General features: G+C 37.7%; 1 long non-coding RNA gene across 1 annotated transcript in view; it reads left to right on the top strand.

The window, feature by feature from the left end:
* The window catches only part of LOC149053008 (uncharacterized), a 101,629-nt gene extending 77,453 nt beyond the window's left edge, over positions 1 to 24,176 (top strand). Inside the window, exon 3 of the long non-coding RNA XR_016188814.1 lies at positions 24,146 to 24,176. This is a non-coding gene — a long non-coding RNA (uncharacterized LOC149053008). The remainder of the gene's footprint in view (positions 1 to 24,145) is intronic.
* Positions 24,177 to 25,566: the final 1,390 nt, after the last annotated feature.

Below are 25,566 nucleotides of genomic sequence, written 5' to 3'. Positions count from 1 at the left end.
CCAGTGATAAGATATTGGTTAGCAGTGTTATTGAACTATCTCATGATGGTCCACCAGATCTGGAATACAGAGAAAGTGTTGAAGGATTAAGTTTTACTGTAGCTTGGTTGCACAGTGCCCCAAATTTGGAGGGGTATGAGGTGGTTATCAAACAACTGACTGACCAAGAGAACAATGAATGGAAGGAATTGAAGACAGAGAATACTTGGCATGGATCAGGTAACGTTATGTTGTTATTAAATGCAGGTGTGAATAACTTAATGAATGATACTCTCAGGCTCCCCTCTACACTGGCATCAATGTCAGTATCTGAGCAATTGTCAACCTCCCCCTCTCCTGACCCAAAATTGATCCGAACTTGTAACTTGAACTCATCAGTTGGCTATCATTGGCTTAGGGGAGGAGTAGGTGTGCAATGACTCAGATACTGATATTGATCCCAGCAATGCGTGGCTTCCTGCACTCTTAATGTCAAAATACACTTCTTGCCACTTCATATGCGTTACAAATCCAATGGCTTTTTTAAAACTTTTTTTTCGTTTTACCTGTAGTTGCATCCAAGCAGTACGTGTAATTGTTGCATAAATGTTACGTGAAGTTTACAATGCATTTTAGTCACTATGATATAAATTTTTCTCAATCACAATGTTCTTGCAAACTTTCTTCTTTGAAGCGTAACTATTCTCATGATATCTGTTGGGGGCAACTTCATTGTTTGAGGACTTTAAGAAACAGCTGAAAGGCGTAATTTCAACCATCATTTTTATTTTCATGCAGAAACTTCAACAGTTCCCAGGTGGCTTTTCCCATTTGCACAAGCTATTTGTTCAAAATCAGGAGTTTCTTCATCTGCTGCAATCTGGCGTCCTAAGTCTTTCACCTTTTCAAGAGGTACTGCAGTAGGTCCGGAATTGACCTGTATCGTGCCTGACTTTCCTGATGTCAGTGTTCAAATTCCTCAGAGTTGTGTTCCTGTTAATCAAGATTTCTGTGTGACAATCCAGGTACATTAAACTATATATTTATATACATGGATGAATAAAACCTTTTTCAGTTTTGAAAGTAACATATAAGACTGGTGTGAGGGAATTGTCAAAAGCAAGCAGATAGCATAAAGGTGCTATAAGAGTACAGCCTGTACCTTCAGTTACTTGCAATACACTTCATGAGCTTAGTGGCAATATTGATGGAGAGAAACAAATTAACAATTTTAAGCTAAACACAAGACAACTGTGCATGTATCTACATGTGTGTGAGGATACATACATGAAGTAATGTTCTAATCAGTAGTTTTGGTAACTATGAATTATTTGTGGCACTTTCTGTCCCCTAATGTACTCATGAATCCTAGCAATCGCCTTTTCAAAAATTAGATTTTGGAAAACTCACAACGGAACATTGTTTTTGTTTCGCTACAATATAAATTTCAAGTTGAAATCATTCTTGTGAGCTGAGTTGGTTATGTAGTTTTTATTGGTTTGCAATTACTGCAATTAGTGGATGAAGTTGAGCATGAAGTCCTGCATTATCAAAACCGAGGTTTCACGTATCTGCCAAAGCTGAAGATGACCCATACATAAGGTTTGATAAAAAAAGACACTTCTCTCTAAGTTTTCTGGGCGTTGGAAAATAGGCACAAGCTGAACTCAACATGATAACTGCGATATCTGCTGCAGATATTGGGTTATCCTGTTAACTTTATACACTATTGTTTATTGATGGAATGCCGTCGACAAATCAGATATATTATAGTAAGTTCAATGTATAGTTTTTTCGATAATAGTGCTTAAATTAATGCTCCATCAAACTTTAAGAGGGCATTTACATTGTATACTATCATTGGAGAATTGAATTTCATCCTCAAATTCACTTTTCATCATGTAAAGGGTGTAAATGAACTTTATTTTGGGAGTAGTTTAACATGTTCAACATAACATTTTTTGGTTTTGAATCAAGGTACAAGAATTTCCAAGCAGTAAGTTAAAAGGAGAGGAAGGACTTGTCGGTCCAGTTCTGCACATTTCAGGCACTCAAAATGTTACTCTCATCGCGCCTGTTAGGATTCCTCTCACCCTCTGTAAAGGGAAACAAGAGTTGTCAGAGTTATGTCCTGGTGAACTTAGGATATTACACTGTGAGTCACTAGTTGAACCACATGACTGGAAAGACATCACAGATGGACTGGATGAACCGCCACTTCTTCTCGATGGGAAAGTGCAATTCAAAGTCAATCATTTCTCTAGGTAAGTATTTCTTGTCGGCTTTATTTGAAAAATAGTGCGCAGGACGTAGAGGAAATTTAACAAGTCCTTCAGCATACAGCATACAGTCATAAATGCATCTATTTATTTTATTTAAATACAAATTAATCATTAAAATGATCACTCGAGTACGTAGACTCAAGGTTACGGTGCAATGGCCATAATCATTTCCGTTAGAGTGCTTGAGCTGTATTTGGTTTTTTCTTTTCCATAGATTCCGTCCAGTCAAGTTGAGGACATCCCGTTTTAAATCTGCTTCAGACTTCAATGCGTTTGTAAGAAAAATTCGCCGTAGGTCGAGGCCTCAGTATGCCCGATTTTTTACGTGCCTGTGTGAGACTAGTGTTCCTGGACATTTTGGACTCAAACTTTTCTGCTATCCACAAAAACTGCAACATGATGTAAACCAGCAAATATCAAGGTGTATCGTGCCCTACATAGGCGAAGGCACCTCTTTAAGACCAGTATGTGAAGAGGAGAAAATTTTTGTGTCTCTTTCTGAGACAATCATACCACAAGGCTCAGACGAGAAAAATGCCTTACAGTCTGTGAGGTATAATCATAGAATTTATTTTTGCTCCATCAAATACATAGGATTTAACTGAATACTTCGAGATAAAGTCATGCTAGTTTTACATAGAAATGATTTGTTTATTTCATTGTAAAATTTTTCATTGTTCAATTGTCAGTTAATTATTTTTCGCTATGGCTTTTCTAGGTTTCTTATCAATCAATAGGGCCATGAAGGTATACATTTTGTTTTGTTTCGGTGTGATTGTCTTCAAATGCTCGTTTTCAAAGATTCAGTAGGGCTCTCGTCAAATATGCTGTCATTTTCGATTGTAAGCGTGTACTTTTCTACACAAAGACTCGGCTGGTGTAGTGTATGTTGGGTTTGTCCCATTTAAATTTCATTTTATTTTCAACAGATTCCGTGGGAACGAAGTTTATGACACAGGTGGTGAAGTTTGCTTAGGAAGTGTGAGTGTTCCAAAAGTGAAGTTTAACAACCAAAGTCAGGAACTTTTGTGCAACGTGACCATGGTATTGGTATCTAAAGTAAGTGACATTTTACGGTTTGTGGATTTGCTACTTAAATGAACTTTTAGCCCAGAGTTAATATATTACTGATGCCAACCTTACTATAGTATGTGACAGTGAACTAAAAGGATTAGCAACGTTGTAACCACAGGCAGTCTAAGCTCCAGGTGTGAAATGATCATCATGCGAAATAAGAGTCATGGCGAAAATATGAGTTTGTATGGGAACAATAACGACCGCTCTTGGGAAGTAAAACTACCGTCAAATTCTCAATAAAAATATCTCACCTTACCTCCAAAGTGCATTGCTTTTTGTCTCACCGCTTACCGTGTTGAAAAGAAACCATCTTAGCGAGTTCTCCATTTCGAGGTTTGCTACTCCTGAGAGTGGTTTAGTTTCGAGAGACACAAAATTGACAGCATGAGTTCTCGATGCACTGATACAAATGTGTTTACCCTTCCTGCAAACATTATTGCTTGCTAATATTTCTTGTACGCTCAACATGAAATTTAACATTACTGGGATAAGCTTTGCTGTATTCATTTTACCGAAACAAATCCAGCAAGTACTTAAGAAAATAAAGCGGCCACACTAGGATCGGCCTTCCGGTCTTTTGATCCAGCCTTTTTTCTAAAATACCAGTAGTAATCTAGAAAGAGAGAGGTTAGATAAGCACTGCTGAGTCGATAGCAGTCTTACAAATTCGCCATCTAAAGGTTTCCGAGTAAGATAATGAGGTTATTTTAAGGCGGCACGGGCCATATAGAGGACGAATCACTGGAAAAAAAAGACTGAGGAATGTCGAATAGGTAAAGAAATGTCCTGTTTACAGGACGCAGCGCATGAACATATAGGACCTTGCGAGTTTTTTATTAAGTGTACTATTTTTATTTTTAAGTTGCTTTGAAGTCACTTTCTATGCCTTTTTACTTACTTATTTTTCCTTTTTCTTGTTATTTAGTCATTTTCTTTGTTTCCTCATTTCTATTCACTTCATTTGCATCCGTAACATTGCGAATTTTCCTTCCTTTAGGTTCCTGTAACCGTTGATCATGAAGAAGGAAGTGACTTCCTTCGAGGTAAGTTGTTGTTTTTTTGTTGTTGGTTTCGTTGTTTTTTGAATAAATACAATTTACTAGACCAGTCATCATTGTTCTAAAATGTGCAAACTTAGAAATGCAGACTCTGTGGGATTTGAAAATTTAGTACTTAGTGACGAAGAAACGTATTTCAACGCAAAGTCATATTAACCTGCCTTACCTCATGTATTAATAAATCGGGTCGTGCCCGCCTCACGCTCAAGAGTGATGGCTTATTATCTCTGTTACGTATCAGTAAACTCAATGCATACGTTTACGGCGCGTGTGTCCTTTCTTGTAGGGAGTTGGATACTGCAAACGAGTAAAGCGCAAAAAAGCTCGGGAAAGACACAAAGAAGTGTAATTCTCCAAAACATTATTCCGTTGGCTATATCGTTAAAGTAATGGAGTAACTAGTGAGAAATCCTTTGCAACCTGCCACTGCTTTTCAAATGAAACCTTGGATCGAGATGTTTCCTTACAACAGCCTCCTTCGTCAAATTTGTCAATGCTTATTGTTACTTAACAGGTAAATCGACAAAACTTACTACCCTAAGTTGTGAAGGCTGGGTATTACCCGGATGATCACAGTCCAGGATCACCACATCATCGTTTCCGAACCATCAATGCTATAAAACTTGCATTAGTTCTCAACCCAGCCATCTCATTAACCCCATTGTTCTCCAGGTATTTCTACCCAAAGTGTGACACATTCAATTGTAAAGCATCCAAAATCAGAATCATCGTCATGCAGCCCTGTTGCGGCTTCTGGGAAGAGGAAACAATGTACGTAGTACCGAGATTGAAAATGTTGCGATGGATTTTCCTTTTTATTCTATTTTTTTTCAAGTTTGCATGTTGCTGTTACACGTTTATATATGGTAAAATTTGTTTATACAGAAAGACTGGCATTACATTTATTAGACATCCTTTACACCTCGTTATAATGCGAAGATTATAAAAGATAACGAATTAAAACTAGGCGCTCTCACTAATCCAACATCCGTGTACCTTGAACAGCTATCACCTATTCCAGCATTAGCAGCTGGAGACTAGTTAGGACACGTTGTTAATGACCTCCATTTTCAAGATGCTTTTCGGGCCATACGCGGAATAAGAGGTGAGAAAAAAGTAACGAGTCCGGAAAACTTTCTCAGCGTTTTTCTTTGATGGGTTGGGAAAATGGTTCCCCTGCTGGTGCAAATGTCTCCTCTCCGAGGCGTGAAGTCTTTAAGTCCAACGATTCGGTATTGAATGGTACCCAAAAGAGAAATCGCCTTTCGCTACAACTGTTCGCTTTTCGCCAAAGCCTTGAAGCACCCCTTTCCTAATTTTTTAATTCTCCCTCAATTGTTATTCTCAGATATCTATATGGTTAAAGATGGGAAACCATCAGATCGCGAGTTAGAAGAGCTGTCTCTGAAACTTGGAGAAAAATGGAAGGAATTGGGAAGCTGTCTGGGATTCGACCACGCTGCAATAACTAACTTGGATGAAGACAATAAGAAGTTGGCAAGGAAGGCTTATCGTATGTTATTGGCTTGGAAACAAAAAGAAGGCTGCCAAGCCACTTACACAGTTTTGCACAATGCCTTGTGTGACGAATTGGTGGAATGCAAACTTCTAGCAGAAAACTTTTGTTCTATTGAGATTGAAGGCAATGCCTCTCCTTAGTCTTATGTTATAAAAAGTGAGTCGTTAATCTACAGGGGCGTAGCTACTTGTACGCACGGTACGCACGTGCGTACTTAAAAAAGTCGAAAGTAAAAAAATAAAATACAAAAGTGAAAAATAACAAAAAAGCAAAAAAGAGATAATTGTTTTAAAAAAGCAGTTTGCCTCAACTCATTTAACTGCGGGGGATATTCTGTCATGTGATGGGTTTAGACCATTTGCCCACCAGCAAATATATTTGTTGGATTATAATGGAATTATTGATCATGAGAAATTTTTGATAGAAGTAAGGTAGCTGAGGTATTAAAGTGTAATGTGTGGTCTTGTAATTAAGATTTTAAAATAAGAAGAAAGAGGAAAAAAAAACAGAGACAAAGAAACTAATTTTGTTTTGATTGTTTTTAGGCTCAATCAATGTTGTAGATAGCACCGTGTATAGTGTTCAAGTCTGTCTAAAATTGTCTCCTCTCAGCCGACCACCTGAAATCTTCCAAGAGCTGAGAGTTGACTCACTCAACTGAAAACCTTACACAGTTTGTTTTTAGTATGGCTGAAAATATACTGGAGATTGTTTAAATGCTCAACCAAAAATTTGTCTTCAAGTTGTCTTAGATATTTTATTTCATTTAAACGTTTTTTTTTCTTCAGGCCCTTCTTTATGGAAACTGTGTCCCAGAAAGACAACATTACCAAACATGCCTGTGATAAGGAGTTTTGAGCTCTTAAAGCCTGTATGAGACAAGCAGTAAGTTTCCTGGTCAACTGATCAGGCTCTCTTTTCTTTCTGTGTTTAATTTGCTTGGGTACCATCATGATGTTAGTTTTTAAACCACAAACTCAATTATCATAACAAGATAGTCAACGAGGGGCACAAAAGTGTCCTTTCAGGGATGACAGCCATCTACCCAGTGACAGATGTTTAGAATAATTCTAGCAATCAAGAGACAAAGCATAATTTAATAACAGGAATTTATTGCCTTTAATTCTGATTATCACCTTGCAACAACCAATTACATTATCTAATTTACTAGCATAAAACCCATAACAAATCAAGCATTCTTTTCCATGTGATAAAAGTAGCTCTGGCACATCTGTTATACTGAGTGATTTACTACAAAAGTGAGCCAAGTGATTAAATCGTTAGACAAACAACTCTACCGATCGTTTCTTAAGTGTAGTTCAGTAAACCCAAGTGAATAGGGCTAAGTTGCCAATAAAGAGAGGGGTGTTAAAAAGAGGAAGCCTTGGTTTTAGGGTGCAATGCATTCTTTGCCATACTTGTCCAGAGTTTGTTTCAGATCAAGCTTTGTTAATGTACTTAAACATAAGCACCTAATGACTGGCTTCAAGGGAAAAAGTGAGTTTTCTTTTCCAAGACTCTCAAATGTTCCTGAGCTGAGGCCAAAGGGGAAAACTAGGGTCAAATAAAAAATGGTTTTTGAGGTGGGAGGTATAACATCATGATTTTAAACAATTATTGCAAAATAATTTTGAGTACCTACATACTTAAAAATGTACTCTCAAACTCATATACTCTCAAATTAGTCAGCTTTCATCAGAATTAATCAGGTTCATACTTTATAATGCAATGGTTAACTTTCCCACATTGAGAGAGGGATGGGGTTTAAAATTTCATTGTCAAATTGTTGGTGTCCTTTTTTTGTTATTTTCTCTTCGATTTTAATTACCAGTCATCAGCAAAAATAAGGGACTTGAGATAAATAAGAGACTACAGCAAGTCACTTAGACATAGGACTGTTGTGCTTTGTCTACTTAAGTTCAAATACTACCTTTAAAATAATCTAATGATAATCATTATATACTGGAACAAAATGTTTCCTTCCTGGCTGGTCTATTGTGAATGAAGTGAAAAATAACTTATTAAGTTACTTATTATGTTACAGGTTTTCCATACCACACACTGGCCTGAAATTAAAGCTTTTAAAGATAACTAAACAGCACTAAACTTTTTCATTGTTAAAGAAAAAAACATTAAAATTTGATGTGTCCATCACCCTCTGCAATCTAATGAATAGTCAGATTGCACAATATAATTATCTTATGGCATTTTCCAATTGGTTGAAAATATTTTAAGAAATGTGCACCAGAAATTTACAAAGAGCAGTATTTTTATGAGGTTTTGTTTATAACATATCTGCATACATAAAACAGCATAAACAGCTCTTGCATTTCATAATTTATAGTTACTCAAAATTTGTTATGAAAGGTTTTCAAAAAGCACTCCCATAGCTTGTGCAATTACCAAAGCTTTCTAAACATCACTCATGTCTTTTAATTAAGAAATGTACTTGAGCTCATGGGATTTCCCTTACAAATACATGTGAGATTAAATTAGATTTGTAGAATTGAGCAATAGAAAAAAAGAAATGAAATTCATCATATCTGGAAGATGATGCTCATGTAATTGTTCTGCCATTATACACATTTCCATCTACAGCCTGTGCTCACATGTGCCAATTCCTGCAAGAACACACTGTCAGCTAAGGAAATCATAGAAGCACAATGATATTATAAAATCCTTCATACATTCACATGCAATTGGTGTTGTCTGTTTTAACCCTTTAAACTCTAACATCTTGTATATGTGCATATTCTCCATTCTTTTCTCTATGCATTTCCTAATGTTTTGAGAAGGAGAATTTGTTCAACAATCAAGAGCTTTTTTTCGTTAGTAATTGTGTCCTCTATTCAGTCTCATGATAATAATGATAATTTAGGGATAATATTGCAAGGAGAAATTAGTTGCTTGTCACTATTTTGGGTTAAAGGTTCAGAGAAAGTTTATATTTAAACAGTAGAAAACCTGGTGTGCCTGGCCTTTTTTTTCCTATGGGACAAGTTGTAAGTAAAATAGGGATTCTTATCAATGAAAAATTTATTACGTATTTAATTGTTTTACCTCTCTTAAGTTTCCGTCTGGTTTGATGATGTATTTTTGTTGCAGGCAAAGAAAATTTAAGTGTAGAAACTTGGAAAGAGAGAACGACCACTCCTGTTGCAGCAAAGTTCGGAGACAGAAGACGCCATAGGGGACTCACTCACTTTTTGTCTGGGATAAAAAATGTTGTAACGAGATTTTTGGGCTAGTGGAAGCTTAAAAACAATGTAATGGACATCCTTGTGCTCATTTTGAATGCTATGATTTTACTAGTTTTTTAATTAGTTTTTTTTTTTTTAGGTGCTAGGCAGTTGAACCCATGAAGAACAGAAACATCAGTCATCAAAAAGAATACTGGGCATATGATCATAAAGAAGTCAAGTTTTAACTTAGTTTGATGGCTTGTTATTGAACTTGTGTATTCTAATGATGTCGCTTGTTAATTGTCATCTGAAATCTGCTAGTTTTAATATTTCTACCTCAGTGTCCCCATCCTCTGTCCCTGAGATGTCAAAGTGGCAGTTGCACTGTGTGATGCTGATAAGGATTTGTTATATCCTATTGTGGCTCTCTTTTCCAAGCTTTTGAAAAGAGTATCTATTAAACTAAAAATGCCCATGGCTCATTTAACCTCAGTTGTATTTTGTAACAGAAAGATGTACAATACCCTACTTACAGCCTACCACACCACAGGAAGCCCAAACTGTTACATTAACACTTTGATAGTATATAAATACTGCAAAGATATAAACATTGTAAACTGCTGCTTATAAGCCCCCAACCCCCATTTATAAACCTTCTCTCCCCCCCAGGTTGAATGCCCATCTACCATTAAACAACGATATATAAAATAAAAATATTATATATACTAGGAGAGCAAAGATGAACTTTAAGGGAGAAGTCTGAACTTCAGCTTTGTTATCTTGCAACTTTGTTCGTATTGTTAGTTTTTTTTAAATTCTGTTTTAAATGTATCGAAACGAGTTTGAATTATTTTGACGTTTTGAAGCTTAATTAACAACCAATAAATGCAAAACGCATTCTGATCAGCGCCCAGCTGGTTTCGCTTTTTCTATTCTGTTCACAAGCGCCCTCCGTTTATAGGCCCTCTCGGATACAGGCCCCTTCGTTTATAAGCTCTTCCTAAACCTCTAACAAAGTTGTATAGTCGCTGAGCTTATAATCGCTAGATTTCGGTATATTTGTGTTGTGGATCAGAAAGGATTGGAATAGTCACATTCTCAACTTGAAAGTTTGATTCCGTTTTCAGTGAGAATAAAGATAACACAGCTTTTTTTCGAATTTTTAAGGCTGTTTTGCGGCTGATTAGCTCGCTGTTGAGAGAGGCAAGAGAGGGAACTGAGAGCTACCTATGCGGCCGTAAATCAGCTTCAAAAAAACTTACAAAATTCAAACGAACAAACAATATAGAGGCAAGTAAAGTTATTTGTTGAACAGTGTTTCAAATTTCTGGGCCAAGTATGCCACAGTTTGTTCTCAGACAAATCCTCATACCGTCGTTCGTCGGCTAAAATAATCATCATCTTTGCATAGTTTTAAAGGCTTACTTGCGAGCTTGGGCTGCCTGTGGGCTCAGTCACGCATTCAGCGTAGAACTTAAAAACAAGAAAAGAGTGGAATTACCAAAAATGCGCCATTTATTTTTAATGGGTGGAGACGGGGCAGGGCTGATGAAAATGAGCGAAAAAGCTGCCGTAGGATCAGGAACTTTAACTCGCCCGGTTCTTCGCTCGTCTCCAATCCACTGACTCAGAGTCTCGAGCAGGTTTCTTATTTTTGGAAAATTTGTCGGTTGAACTTATCTTCGGAGATTCATGAAAATGACAACGATGTAACCAAGATAAACACGAGGAAATACATTTCCCCACTGAATAAAAATAGGGGTCAGAAGAATGTAACCGTAAAGTGAGGCAAAGACCTCATCAAGTAATCGCGTGACAGTAAGAAAATTTGATTTCTATTGTCATGGTCAAGTGAAGATTTTTATTGTGCGAATGTAACGATTACATATTCAAATTCTAGGAAACAAACGAAGCGATGAATCAATCGTCGTTCGTCTCCCGCCTCTCGTCTCGTCGAATTTCTCGTTTGTAAAAGTGCTGTACAGTTATCTACAAATCAGTTAGTTTTACACCTCAGCCGAAGGAAAGGAACTGTAGCTGTGGATGAATTTTCCCAAGCGATTTGAGTAACAGATTGGTTGAATCCTTACCTCTGTGTTCCAGGTAAGACTTAGAGCAGCGGTTTGGAAGATATTTTGATGACAGTCGTTGTTTGTAGTACCCTCAATTGTAGAGATGTCCCAAACAACCTGCTTCAGATCATCGTGTATACAGTCGTATGTGATTCTGATAAATAGCGAAAGCGAAGCAAGATCAAGCTTAATAGAATCGGAATAAAACGTAAGGGTTCAAGATGTTGGATAAACATTCGAGCACACGGTCGGTAGCTTTCTGTTTCTCGGAAATGCTAATGAGAAAATTCAGAACGCTTAAACTATTGTCAAAACATTTGGAAAGAGACGCACTCGGGAAAAATTCGGCTCGGGGGCTCGGGAGCTCGGTATGCTTGCATGTGAACCATTTTCAGAGCAAACTAAGAGTGTCGTGAACTCGAGGAAGCAAGCTGTGAAATGTTGATCAAGAGGTTGTAGTATTTCCGAAGGTTGCTTGTCTTCATAAATCTACCGCTTTAATCTGTCTCTTACCGGCTGTTAACCATGTCTAACGCAGCTAAGTGTGTTTCACATTGTGCAGACGTTCGTAATTTGATTTTAACGTTTATACAGTCACATTGACTCTTAATGAAGAGCTTACGCATTAACTCGGTGTTAAAAATATTTCACCATGTTTACTGTTATAGCAATGGGTAAATGAAATCTAAGGATGCTGAGTAAAACTTTCAAATCACCGCAATCGAGAGGGCATCCCTCTTTCTGTCTCTTGAATATTGATTGTGTGAAATCCAAGTCATGAGTTTCATTTTCACTTTCACTTAACGAAGAGAAATTCCCTCTGCTTCCGGTCGCTTTCAGCTACGAATTATTTTCCCTTTTTATACTAAACGTCTATTCAAATTGAGTCGCAGCTAAATTCTTAAATTTGAACTTAAGATTGTCATGCAAGACATAAATTACCACGGAAATAAGCTCATTAGAGATTAAGGTGTGTAAAGAAACCTCTGATTTTTTCTTTTGTATTGTAGCTTGTTTAACTTCAACTTCAACTGATAAGTTTGGAAAATGAACTGATCGCTGAAGCGCTCGGGAAAGACAAATAATATTTTCTTTTGTGTTCTTTTTTAGCTATGGAGGTTCCTCAAGGCCAGACAGATCAAGATCGTGAACAAGACAGCTCTCCAGGTTTGAAAACACTGAATATGAACATTAGCACAATTCTACAATGCAGCCTTTCATGCTTAGAGTAGAACTACCACATATTTGAAAGTTCACTGTAAATATTGATCATGACCTTAAATTTTGTTTGAAAGTAAAATTAGTACAACGACATGAGGATGGAGGAACATGAAACTTAATCGTGCTGAAAATATTACGTGGCTTTCAGAGCTGTTAATTAGAGCCTAACCGGAAAAAAACTGCGGGCTAGTCTGCTATCTTTTGGTGGATATTTTCACCTCATTTTGCTTAAAGAAATGTATCACTAGCCAGGAACAGGGTTATACCCCATTCAAAACAAAGCTTAAGTGTGTCCACGAGAGCACCAGGCAGTCGTGCTACATACCGTCTTATCGATTTCAGTGAAATTTGGCCAGTTTAAAGGATCTACCCCAAAACTCAAAAAGACAAATTGGTTTCTGTTTTGGTTTTTCCGGGGAGAGATAGACAACCCCCCCCTCGGTTTTTCTTGGTTTTTACCAGGGAAATCGCTTCAAAATAGGTAAAATGTATGAAGCTTTCACTGCCATGGTATTTAACCAATTACTCTGAGGGTTTGCACACATATTATTACATCCTTATTACCGCCATCGAACATTTCCATGCAGAACTCCGCCAAACTAACTGTTGCGTGACCCGTAGACTTTCCGTAGGAATTACTCAAGCGCGTTGTTCATGCTGTCTGCTAGATAAAAACTTCAGAATAATCTGCAGATCTCTATGATTATTTGCTTCCTTCTCTCGTAAAATACCGTATTTTTTTAAAGCATTTTATGACACATATAAATCCACATCTCTCTCGATCGAGTGTTGCCGGCGTTTGATTGCGTGACTAGTAAAATTTATTAATCATTAACTAAAATAAAATAATAATTAGAAAAATATCTCAGTGAATTTAAGGGAAGTATTAAAGGAAAAAGAACTGTAGCTCTCATTCATTAAAAACCCCGAATAAAAGTGAAATAAATGTGATTTTATTGAAAGTTTTTTATGAAAGCTCATAGCAAAATCTAAATTTCTGTCAAGTTCGAATGTGATTTTTTCCTTGTAATCTGTAATAAGTCTAGTAATAAGTCTAGTCGTCCACGCTTCATTCATAGTTTGACCTTTAAGCTGTCGACTGAAGTAACGCAATCGAATCGTTTTGCCGTAATAAATGACTTTGAAAATGTTTTAAGGATCTATTAATTAAATTAGTTTTGCATGACCATTACACACATTTGCTCGTGGGTATCGCGCAAAATTATTCAACCTAGTTTACTCAACATTTTGTGTCGATGAACAAGATAATTTCTCAAATCACCGCTCAAATGTACAGCCGATAATCATGTAGCATATCCTAAGTTAGAGGAATGATGCATCTTATGCACTTATCAGCGGCCATCCCGGGGGGTTAACCCCGGGGACATACTGGGGGAATAGCGCGGGATTTGCTGACTTTTGTCGCCAATCTTTGGCCCGGGACGCGGGCATTAGATCGCTTTTGCACTTCCGAGGCAAGATACACGGGGAAAGACCCGCGGGATTTGTAACATCGCCGCTATCTTGAAAATGAAAGATCCGGACCGCGGGGACTGGGTATTACCGTTGAACGGCTTCCAAACTGGCGACGGAGAAAAAGGTAAGCGTGTCTTACGTTTCTCTCGTAAATCTGTCCCCTTTTGTTAGTCATCCTTCCCTAACATAGCCAAAACATTTTTCGCAAGAATCTATGATCTCTTCCATGCTAGTCTTTTAATGATTAGGTGTTGAATATTTATATTGCCATCTGTTTGAATTATTCATATTTTGCTAACTAAACTTTTACAATTTTTTAATTAAAAATTATGTAGGAAATTACGTTACAATTTGGAATTCCTTTCAAATTATGCTCTCCGGGGGAGGGACAGTAGAAGCTCTTTGTGGAAGAATATTGGCCCTGGATAGGTGGAATTTGCAAATGTCTTGGTGCAAATGCCCGGGGGTTCTCCGGGGTCAACCCCACGGGATGGCCGCTGATAAGTGCATTATCTCAGAAAATTCCCAATGATTATAAATTCATCCTTAAACCAACAACACCAAATTTGGCTTACCTTTAACAATTACTTCCCTCTCAAGAACGCCATCTTCACCAGTACCATGTGAGACGAACAGACATATGATACACTCCCCATAAATCAAGTGTCAGGGGATGAACTTGATTCACTTGAGTCGATAGTCGTCAGAACCGCAAAGTAGTTTCCTTTGCGGAATGTCGGTCAGCCCTATAGTTCTTTTTCCTTTAGCATTTCTCATAAAATTCACCTTAATATTTTTCTTAGCTAATCAATTATTTTTATTTTAGTTAATGATTGATTTTTTTTTCGCTTTTTCACTCGTGGTGACTCGTGGTGACTCGTGGTGACTCGTGGTCACGCGTGGTCACTCGGGGTGTACTTTTAGACATGATCATCGGCATCTAAAGTTGGAGCTGAGCTAAAAATATGTGAGGCGTGTTGCGTAAATGGACGCCATGGGACAAATATTTCAAATATCACGATTTCCCGACACATCCGTTGTCATGAATATGAAAGCGATCTTCGCAGTACTGAACACTACTTAAAAAGTAGTGAAAAGAACACCTGAAAAAAAATCAGGCCTGTACGGGATTTGAACCCATGACCTCTGCGATACCGGTGCAGTGCTCCACCAACTGAGCTAACAAGCCGACTGGAAGTTGTTCACTGTGTTGGTTCCAAATAAACCCGCGAAGTGGTGAATAAACGGTTCTTAATATATGGAAGTCATATATTTGAACTGCGGTTAAAGACGTGAATATGAAAGCGATCTTCGCAGTAATGAACACTACTTAAGAAGTAGTGAAAAGAAGTGATAGATCGCTTTCATATTCACATCTTTAACCGCAGTTCAAATATATGACTTCCATATATTCACAACCGTTCATACATCCGTTATCATTATTCCTTGAATGTTTTGGTGAAATTTGACGAAAATCGGACAAATCTATGTATCCAATAAATTCCCTCAAATTTGTCATATTCCTCCTAAAATCAAATTCGAGATTTTAGCTCATAGAGGTTCCCAAACAACATCTCCCCACGCCAGGAGATTACTCGTCTCCTCAAACCGCAAGCAATGGGACAACTGCACCTCCTGGCGTCAATGACGATGGATCAAGATTCTCGATCGCTCGGTGGAGCGTCGAGGAGGGCGACACAATAATGAGCAAAGTTGCCAAAGGCAAAGAAAACCCGCGGTAAAAATGGAGAAGCCGGAAAATGTGCTGAGGAGCAAGACAACAAATCGACAGACAACTTTTAAAATTACGATTCGAGGCGATTGTTGATGTCTTTGTATCCAGGCTTCAATAAAGAAAAGGAAACCTCGTTTTCAACATTGTGTATGGCAAAGTTTGGTTGGACGGCGACTTCTTTGTTCGAAATATGGACGCCAGCGTGGAGCTCCAACATTACAAGTCTCATTTACAAAGGAAATTTTTTCTTTTCTTTACAGAATGGTACTCTTTCTTTCTTCTTTGGGCCTTTTATTTCTTTTTTCTTTTTTTTTTTTTACCAAGGAGTTTTTTCCGCTCTTGATTTTTCCGTCAGCAAAGATTTTTCCACAAGCAAAGAGCTTCTACGAGTGGCTTTTTTAAAGTGCGCGATGTAAACAAGATATGGAATTATATTTAAATGAAAATCGAGCCTCAACGTGAGCGGTTGCCGCGAAACTCGCCCAGGGGATGCGCCCAGGTCCGAGATTATGACACCTTCCTAATTTATTAACTTTCATTTAAAAATACATTTTTCGAAATAAATCGGTTGCTTTTCAAGATTTCGGAATTATTTTATGGAAACATTATGTTGAATGTTTGAATTCAGTCTAGTGAAATAAAGCAAAATCGATTTTTTCGACCTCTGAAGATGGAAATTCCCTCTGCCCCTGGTCGCTCGCAGCTAGGAATTTTCCCTTTTTCCGTGGTATGCGTATGGCATACCATGGTGAAAACCCAGCTGTGTTTCTTTTTCATTGCATGGAAAAATTGCAAAGCTAGTCAATAGGAATACGTAAAATCTTATCGATTTTCATCTTATGTAAACATTGGCGGCTAGATTGATCAGAAGCGGACGAAAATAATTTTCTTACAAAAGAAAACCTATGGAAATCATTTCCGCATATCTATAATTTCACTCAGTCAAAAAAACTACCGGTCATATTAAGTACGTTCTGAGGTATTTTTGTTCCGAGGCAGAAAACTTATCAGATACAAGCTGGAGAAAACCGTGTCAACAAAGATCATTGCGTTACAATGATGATTCTTTGATTAGATAAAGGAGACAGCTGAATTTATTTGTCATGCTGTGGTGTTTTAATCGATTTCTTTCTTACCACAAACTTAACTACAAATCTCTAGGAAATAACTTAGGTACAGTCTTTAACTTAAGTACAGTCTTTCAGTTGTATTAAAGTGTATACGGCCTGTTTTCGTACTTATTGACGTTTTCGATAAACAAATCACGGCTCAAAGGAGAGAAGTCTGTCAGCGGGGATGGAAATTGTTTTTACCGAGCTGTTGCTTTTAGGAGGGATGAAACAGGCGCTGAGAAACACGAGGAGATTAGGAGGTGGAGTGGCAGTTTGTTTTAGAAAAAGGTTTTTTACCTGCGACTCTCCGCCATTTTCAAATACAAAAACAGTCACGGTTTTTCTTCAACGCTAAAATTTTCTACAGTGGTTTCTTCGGCTGATCTATTAAAATGACTAATCATGGTACACTGTAACTGCACAATTTCTTTCAATGCTACACTTAGTAGCTCCCAGGCATCCAACGGAATTACCTTTAGGCGTCTTCCTATACTTACGTCTATTTAAATTGAGCCGCAGCTTAATTCTTTAAATTGAACATACGATTGTTTTGAGATAAAGGTGTGCAAAGAAACCTTCGATTTTTTCCTTTGCATTATGGCTTGTTTAACTTGATAAATTAGGAAAATGAACTGACCGCTGAAGCGCTTGGGGAAGATAAGTAATATTTTCCTTTATGTTCTTTTTTTTTAGCTATGGAGGTTCCGCAAGGCGAGACAGATCGAGATCGTGAACAAGACAGCTCTTCAGGTTTGAAAACACTGAATATGAACATTAACACTATTCCATAATGACGTCTTTCATGCTTAGAGTAGAGCTACATATTTGCAAGTTAACTTTAAATACTGATCATGGCCTTAAATTTTGTTTGAAAGTAAAATTAGTACAACGACGTGAAGATGGAGAAACAAGAACCTTAATCATGCTGCAAATATTGCGTGGCTTTTAGAGCTGTTAGTTAAAGTCCCAACGGAATAAATAGCGGGCTAGTCTGCCATCTTTTGGTAGATACTTTCACCTCGTTTTGCTTAACGTGATGCATCATTAGCCAGTAACAGGGTTATACCCCACTCAAAACAAGGCTTAAACATGTTTTAAAGCTGTTTTTTCAAACACAGCTTAAAATATTCAGTTTCTTCATGTTTGATTGTTTTTCATGCTTCAATGTTTGTCGGCTTTAAATATAGCACAAATTGAATCCTATGGACAATTAAGCTTTTTGGTTCATTGTTTCTGATTTACAACAGTTAAGCTCGGTCGAAACGAAGTTTATTTTGCGACGCAAACTTTCTCTGTTACCACAAGAATATACAAAGGTATTTGTAAGACTTGGTACTTCTCTGTAATGTTGATCGGCCGGACTGAGTAAATCCGAGTTCTCGCGGCTCAGTGACCTGATACCGAAATTACATCGCGAATATGAAGCTCAGTGCGATGTTCCTCTCTTCGATCTTAAAGAATTAAGGTACGTTTCTTCTTGGAGGGGGGTGGCTGGGGAATTTTTGGTATTTTTTTCAAAAAAAAGTGTTGGCCCTCCCTGGCCTTTTAATAGAAAAAACTCCTGACCCCCCACCTTAAGGTGACTGACAAAAGTGCGACACTCCCCTAACTACTTCGTGGTATGTTCCATGCCGTAGTTATCTCGGAACGTTTCCCTTGTGAACGCAAAATGTTTGAATGTAAATATATCTCGATATTAAATGAGTGTGAGGTGAAACAAGAAATTGCGAACATTCACTGTGGGATATTAACGTTGTATAGCTGAAGTTTGAATATGGAAGTATAAACTTTGAGACTTTGTAAGTCCTTCTCCAGGCACACAAACTCCACGAACCAATCCCGATTACACCAAACTTCCCGACTTTCACCTCCTCCACGTACGAAAACATCTACGAGTGGCCGTAAACCTGATGATTATCAGCCTTGAGCTCAAATAAAACAGATGTTTCAAAAGGGTAAGCTCAAAGCAGGGGATAAAAAGGCAATCAAAGAGTTTTCTGAAAAGTACATGGTCTCAGAAAAGCTTGTTGCAGATTATATTGAGTATCTAACTGACATTGAAATGAGAAAAGATAAGCGGCGAACAGATAATGAAAGGAATTGTGCCGAAATAAAGAAACAGGGCTACAATGACATTGACTAGGAAGATCTCTATCACAGAAACCAGTCGCCACCCCTTAGAGTAGGTGAACTTGAACTTTATTGCATTTAAAGGAAAGAAAGATGAGAGAGTTAGGCTGGTGAGGCACATATTGGCAGTAAGATTTTGACTTCTATTGTGGAGGACAGTCAGAACAACTTTCAGCCAGCCTCTGACTCAAATTCAGAGTCTGACAGTGACTGGGTAGAGCGCATTGTTGGATCTAGTAGAAACTCGGGCAGCGGATAGTCAACAGGAGCAAGAGGCTGAAGAAACGATACCTGAGTCTAGTACGCCTTTGCACACAGAAATGGCACAAAACTTCATATTCGACTTACAGTCACTCCGATCTTGCTTTCAAAATAAGCGCCCCTTAGCCTCAGCTTGGTGCTAATAATTAGTTACCAGACTATGTCTTAAAAACAATTTGAAATTAGCCTACATCACCACTACATCAGAAATAGCAATCACTGTATGAGAATGAAGAACTGTCATGAGATATATATATGTTATTTGCCGGCTGGGAGGTCCGTGAAAAACTGAGGTCTTGAAAATACTGCCTGAGGCCGTAGGCCAAGAACAGCATTTTCAAGACCGAGGTCACAGTTTTTCACCATAAGGACCGACCCTTAGCCGGTAAATAACATAGTTATTTTTTTGAAACTTGACGAAATTCTTTCCGAAAGAACCCGAATGATTTAGGGCTGTAAATACGGCAAGATCTTCTATAAACTGAACAGTTTTTGAGCGAGTAAATGGTAGTTAAAATAGAGATGATGCAAATTCAAGAGAGATGCCTTAGCGAAACATTTTCATTACCGTAACGATAATTTAAAAGGCTTCCAAACAAACTTTGAAACATTATTTTTACAAGTATCTGTCACAATCTGACACCTGTCAATTAGAGAGCGCGTAAGTAAAAAAAGCGTAAGAACATTTGAAAAACAACGGAACTAGTTTGGCAAGGACTTTCACGATAATGTTTTCTTCAAAAACAGTCAATGATCTAACGGAAAGTAGACGATTCATTCATGTAAGAAGATTTACCTCTGTTTATTAAGTGAACGGCGAGGAAAGTAATTGTGAGTAAATTCAATTTTTTTTATTTTGAAGTTGTGAGAGTTTGCTCGTTTGTTTGCTGCAATGGCGTGTGTAAATCTGGTCTTTCCTTCACGAAAACTAAATTCGAATGGCACATTCCAACGAGACACAAGGGGATTTAATTCGGTCTTTTCTCAAAAAATTCCTTCAGTTTCTGTTGTGCAATTTACGGTAATGTTCAGATAGAACGGACTTGGAAAGACTCACCGAGAGCGGATATTTGTTGTAGAACTTAAATTAAAACTTCGCTCGCTCTTTCACTGCGAACAAATTGCTTGAGAAAATTCAGGTATTAAATGAATGAAAGTTCCATCGTTCAGTTTAACTGTAACCAAATACCTCACGTTTTAATTTTCTAGGTACTTTTTGTGAACGATTAAAATTAATTGCAGACGGGTTTTAGGCCTCTTGTCAACCAACGTAATGACACTATTGTTCATACCAATTTATTCTGAAACCAATATTTTTCTGTCAACCAAAGTGATTTGAGTGAGAGAAAAGAGAGGATTCATAAGTTATTCATCGGCTTGAGTTAATGACCGACGTGTTTGCTTAAAAATACTGCCCAGCCGGAAAAACGAGATACGTTTATGAAAAATGGCAACGAAAGTTGGGATGTACTTAGCGACTCACGAAGGCGTTACCGTGGCCCGTGGGCAGAGATAGGAAAATACTGGCCGGGTAAGGAACCAATCAAATTGCAAGATTCGTCACCGTGCCCTCGAAAAAAAAAATTAATTTAAATTACCCATCGAGAATGATAAAACCTTAATCGAGAAAAAGACTGATGTAGCAATATACTGAGAATTAAATATTAACTGTTCAGAATTGAGAAATTGTTGCTTGAGAAAAAGAAATCACTATGCGAGATTATCGATTACTTTTTCTGAGCCGGTGAACAACAGCTAGTAAGCGGAATATTTCTCTCAAAATGGCGGAGCAACTTAGTGCAGAATACTTTACAAAGTTTGTTGATTCTCTAAAGAGCACCATTGAAAGGGACTTTCGTTTATCACGCATTGTTAATGTAGGATTAGAAATCTGTGCCAGGAAGCTTTAGGAATACACAACAATGCTTATCGCCGTATCACTGTCTCAAAATTCCTCTTCAAACCTGTTTTAGCTGTTAGAATTATCTTTAGTCGTCTTATTAAGAAAGACGTCAGATATTTTAAATGTATCATGCCTTTGTCCAAAGGAAAAAATTCCATTGGCATTCTCTGCAAGTTCAGGAGGGAGACCGGCGTACATTATTACAAAGGAAATTATCGAGCAACTGCGTGAGACTAGTTTAAACTGGATAAGTATGGGAACGTGCCTTGGAATCTTCAACCACAGGCAGCCCAAGCTCCAGCTGTGAGATGATCATCTTGCGAAATAGTAGTCATGGCGAAATTATAAGAGTTTATATGGGAATATTTACGACCGCTGTTGGGAATAAAAAAATTAAGTCAAATTCTCAATAAAAATACCTCACTTTACTTCCACAGTGCATCGCCTATTATCTGACCGCTTACTATGTTTTCTAGGTTTACTATACAAGAACGGCTTGTCTAATGTTGCAAACCTAGAAATGGATAACTCGCTAAAATGGGTTCTTTTAAAAATAGCAAGCTGTCAGATAACAAGCGCTGCACTTTCATGTTACAGGCAGTCTAAAATGTGGGGCTAATGCACAAATTGGCAGACATTTGGAATTGATTATGATGGTTGACTGTGATTATGACTGATACTGAAACAGAAAACAATGTTTATTGTGCCAGAGTCACACAGTCAGCTTACAGTAATTACACAATAGGATTGACCCTCTCTCTGACGATGGAAACAATGGGATTAAGCACTTTCTGAACACTGTGACGATCATTGAAAGTTTCAATATTGAATTTAACATTTATCAGCGTCTAATCAAAATTATTTTGATATTTCCTTTGATGATAATGGAAGTACTTGTACATGATCATTGTTATCCCTCCCTCACATGGGAAAGTTTAATGCAGACGCTGTGTTAATTACAACATAAAACATTGTGAAGATCAACCAGTGAATAAGACTGAAGTTATGCTGTTGCGTTCGAAGCTTGTATAATGAAATGGTAATAATCTTTTTTTCAATACTTTCAAAATTGCACTGAACACTAAGAGAGGATGAAAATTTTCATGCTTCACGATTTGTCTGGAGGTATAAAATGAAATTAATGACATTTTTTAACGGCTGTCACCAGTATAATTGACCCTTAATGATAACTTCAAGTATGACTCCTGAATTTTGATGTAATCTTGATGGATGCTGTTATTTTCACTGATTTATCATCGAACCATTTTCACTTTTGTAGATGCATTTATTTGGTGGTGTAAAGTAGTCCACGGAAATCAATGTAGTATTTCGTGCAATTTAAAATTCAGGCATTGATCTCCTAGAAGACACGTAATGGTAGTAAAAGCGACATGTCACCTTTTACCCCAAGTTTTCGCATTCCAAGGGCTGACAATTAAAATCTTGTCATGTTATGACCACTTAAACTTACTACTTAAAGTCTTAGTGATATTAGAGATAAGCTGATAAAATTTTAATTTAGAATTTGTAGTCATGAAACTTGCATATTTTACATCCCTCTCGAAAGGCTTTCTAACTTGTAACCAAACTAACTGCCAGTGACAACTGTAATGACATTTGAATAGATATAAATTTGTGACCTAATTCTTTATTCTTTCGGAAAGTTTAGAAAATGCCATCAACAGTAACTTGTATTCTGTGTTTAAAAAAAGCTTTATATCAGTAATGTGAAAATGTTATGCATAACATAAAAAATTGTAAAAACTAAGAAGCAAATTTCAAAGTATTCATTTCAAAGCATTCTGAGTGTTCATTTCAAATTGTTCACATCTTCCATACTCAACAATACCACAAAACAGGCTTGCTCCTCTTTCATTACATTAGTGAACTCCTCAAGCAGTGCTGGGTATGATTCATATGTAGATGGAAGTTCTAGCAATGGTCTACATGTTCTGGCAAAAGGACGTCAATGCTACTCTTCAAGGATAGCAAAGTGCACATCTATGTTGTGTACGTACAGTGATCACATCACTACCAGTACAGATCCAGAGAAATATGGGTAAAGATTTGCAATTCAGTGACTCTATAAACCGTTTCAGTGGTTCAAAGGATGTCAGTTCTGCTTCAGTTGGTTCTTCAGCTCTGAATAACTTGTTAATTAATTTGGCGGCTTACTTTAGTCTCGAGGGACTGAAAGTTTCCCTTAGAGCATAATATCTTGAGAATTGGACTCCACCAGTTGATCTCTAAGAGTGATTAGTGACCATTTTCTCCTATCAGAATCCCCTCTAAAACAAACATCAAGATCATGAGAATAAGGAAATGATAACGAACTAAAGAGGCTCTTGGTTGTCAAACAAATTCTCTTTGTCAGCACCATAGGATATGCATAGAGAACAGTACGGAAAAAAAGTATGCTGATGTTAGGATGCAAAGGGTTAAAACACTTGAATAATATAAAAATTCCAAGACATCTTCATCATTAGGTTTAAAATCATCGCCAAGGCACTTGTCCAATGCCTCTCTATCTTCTGTAGTTACAAATTGGCTAAGTCTTCATATCAACGTCTCTGAAGTGATCACTTCATTCCCATAAAGATACAAGGCCACAAAAAGATCTAACAAATTTACCAGGCAGTAATTGGCCCATAGGTAACCATATAGCAGAACCTAGGCAATGGCTTCCCACTATAGTTTCTTCATGTCATGCTCAATAAATGGGACTTTTTAATTGTTTCCAATCATCAGCGATGTGAAGCACTTTTGCCAAAGGCATGCTAAAACATTTAGAAGAACCTTGTTGCCTTCTCCCTTCTCTTCTCTACCAGCAGTGGCTATGTTTAGGTTATGGTGCTTCTAGGAATGCAGAAGGAGGGGGGAACAAAACATTTGTTAACACTTATCCTCAAACTGCGACGGGTGATTTTTTAATAAATTGTTTCACTTCAATATCAATCTCCTATGTTGAAAGCTTAACGGCCGATGATAAGGCATCACCCAAAGGCTGGTCGACTCCGATATTCAGTTTTCACGCGAAAAGAAGTGCTCTTACCACTTCGACTCCGTCATTAGTGAAAACCAGCCTCAAACAAATGGAGAAAAGGATATCCCGAAACGATTATTTATTTTTTTCCATAGTTTAGTAATAAACTGTGGGCAAGGACCGGAAGAGCATTTGCAATAAAATTCATCCAAGGTCAAACTTAGTGTAATCCATCGAGCAACATCTACATTTCGTTAGTTTCCAATCAATTTGGCCATTTGTTAAATAAAAATATTATTTACTTTCAATTGTACGGATATTTGAATAAGAAAAAAAAGTGGAAAGCTAAATGCAAAAGAGAATCTCTATGAAGAAAAGAACTTTTTGTGTATTTATGATTGCTAGATTATTTCTCTTTTCTTCTCACGAACGCCATTTTTTCCTTTTTCATATTGGAGGGTAGGCGAAAATTTGCAAAATACACAAAAGTTGAAACCCAACGACAAAGCTGGAAGGGAAGAGACTTACAGAAATCTTGGCATTGTCCATCAAAATTCAAGCGATTATCATAAGGCAGTCGAGAACCATGAGCGTCATCTACAAGTTGCAAAACAAGTGGGAGACAAAGCTGGAGAAGGAGGGGCTTATGGAAATCTTGGCAATGCCTATCGGAAGTTAGGCGATTTTCATAAGGCTATCAGTTACCACGAGCGTCATCTACAAATTGCAAAAGAAGTGGGAGACAAAGCTGGAGAAGGACGGGCTTATGGAAATCTTGGCAATGCCTATCATAGCTTAAGCGATTTTCATAAGGCTATCAGTTACCACGAGCGTCATCTACAAATTGCAAAAGAAGTGGGAGACAAAGCTGGAGAAGGACGGGCTTATGGAAATCTTGGCAATGCCTATTATAGCTTAGGCGATTTTCATAAGGCTATCACTTACCACGAGCGTCGACTACAAATTGCAAAAGAAGTGGGAGACAAAGCTGGAGAAGGACGGGCTTATGGAAATCTTGGCAATGCCTATCGGAAGTTAGGCGATTTTCATAAGGCTATCAGTTACCACGAGCGTGATCTACAAATTGCGAAAGAAGTGGGAGACAAAGCTGGAGAAGGACGGGCTTATGGAAATCTTGGCAATGCCTATCATAGCTTAGGCGATTTTCATAAGGCTATCAGTTACCACGAGCGTCATCTACAAATTGCAAAAGAAGTGGGAGACAAAGCTGGAGAAGGAGGGGCTTATGGAAATCTTGGCAATGCCTATCATAGCTTAGGCGGTTTTCATAAGGCTATCAGTTACCACGAGCGTCGACTACAAGTTGCAAAAGAAGTGGGAGACAAAGCTGGAGAAGGACGGGCTTATGGAAATCTTGGCAATGCCTATCGGAAGTTAGGCGATTTTCATAAGGCTATCAATTACCACGAGCGTGATCTACAAATTGCAAAAGAAGTGGGAGACAAAGCTGGAGAAGGACGGGCTTATGGAAATCTTGGCAATGCCTATGATAGCTTAAGCGATTTTCATAAGGCTATCAGTTACCACGAGCGTCATCTGCAAATTGCAAAAGAAG

This window comes from Pocillopora damicornis, chromosome 1, assembly GCF_964200805.1.
Source record: "Pocillopora damicornis chromosome 1, jaPocDami1.2, whole genome shotgun sequence".
In the NCBI taxonomy this organism is placed as follows: Eukaryota; Metazoa; Cnidaria; class Anthozoa; order Scleractinia; family Pocilloporidae; genus Pocillopora; species Pocillopora damicornis.
This window is presented reverse-complemented; position numbering and strand designations above follow the sequence as displayed.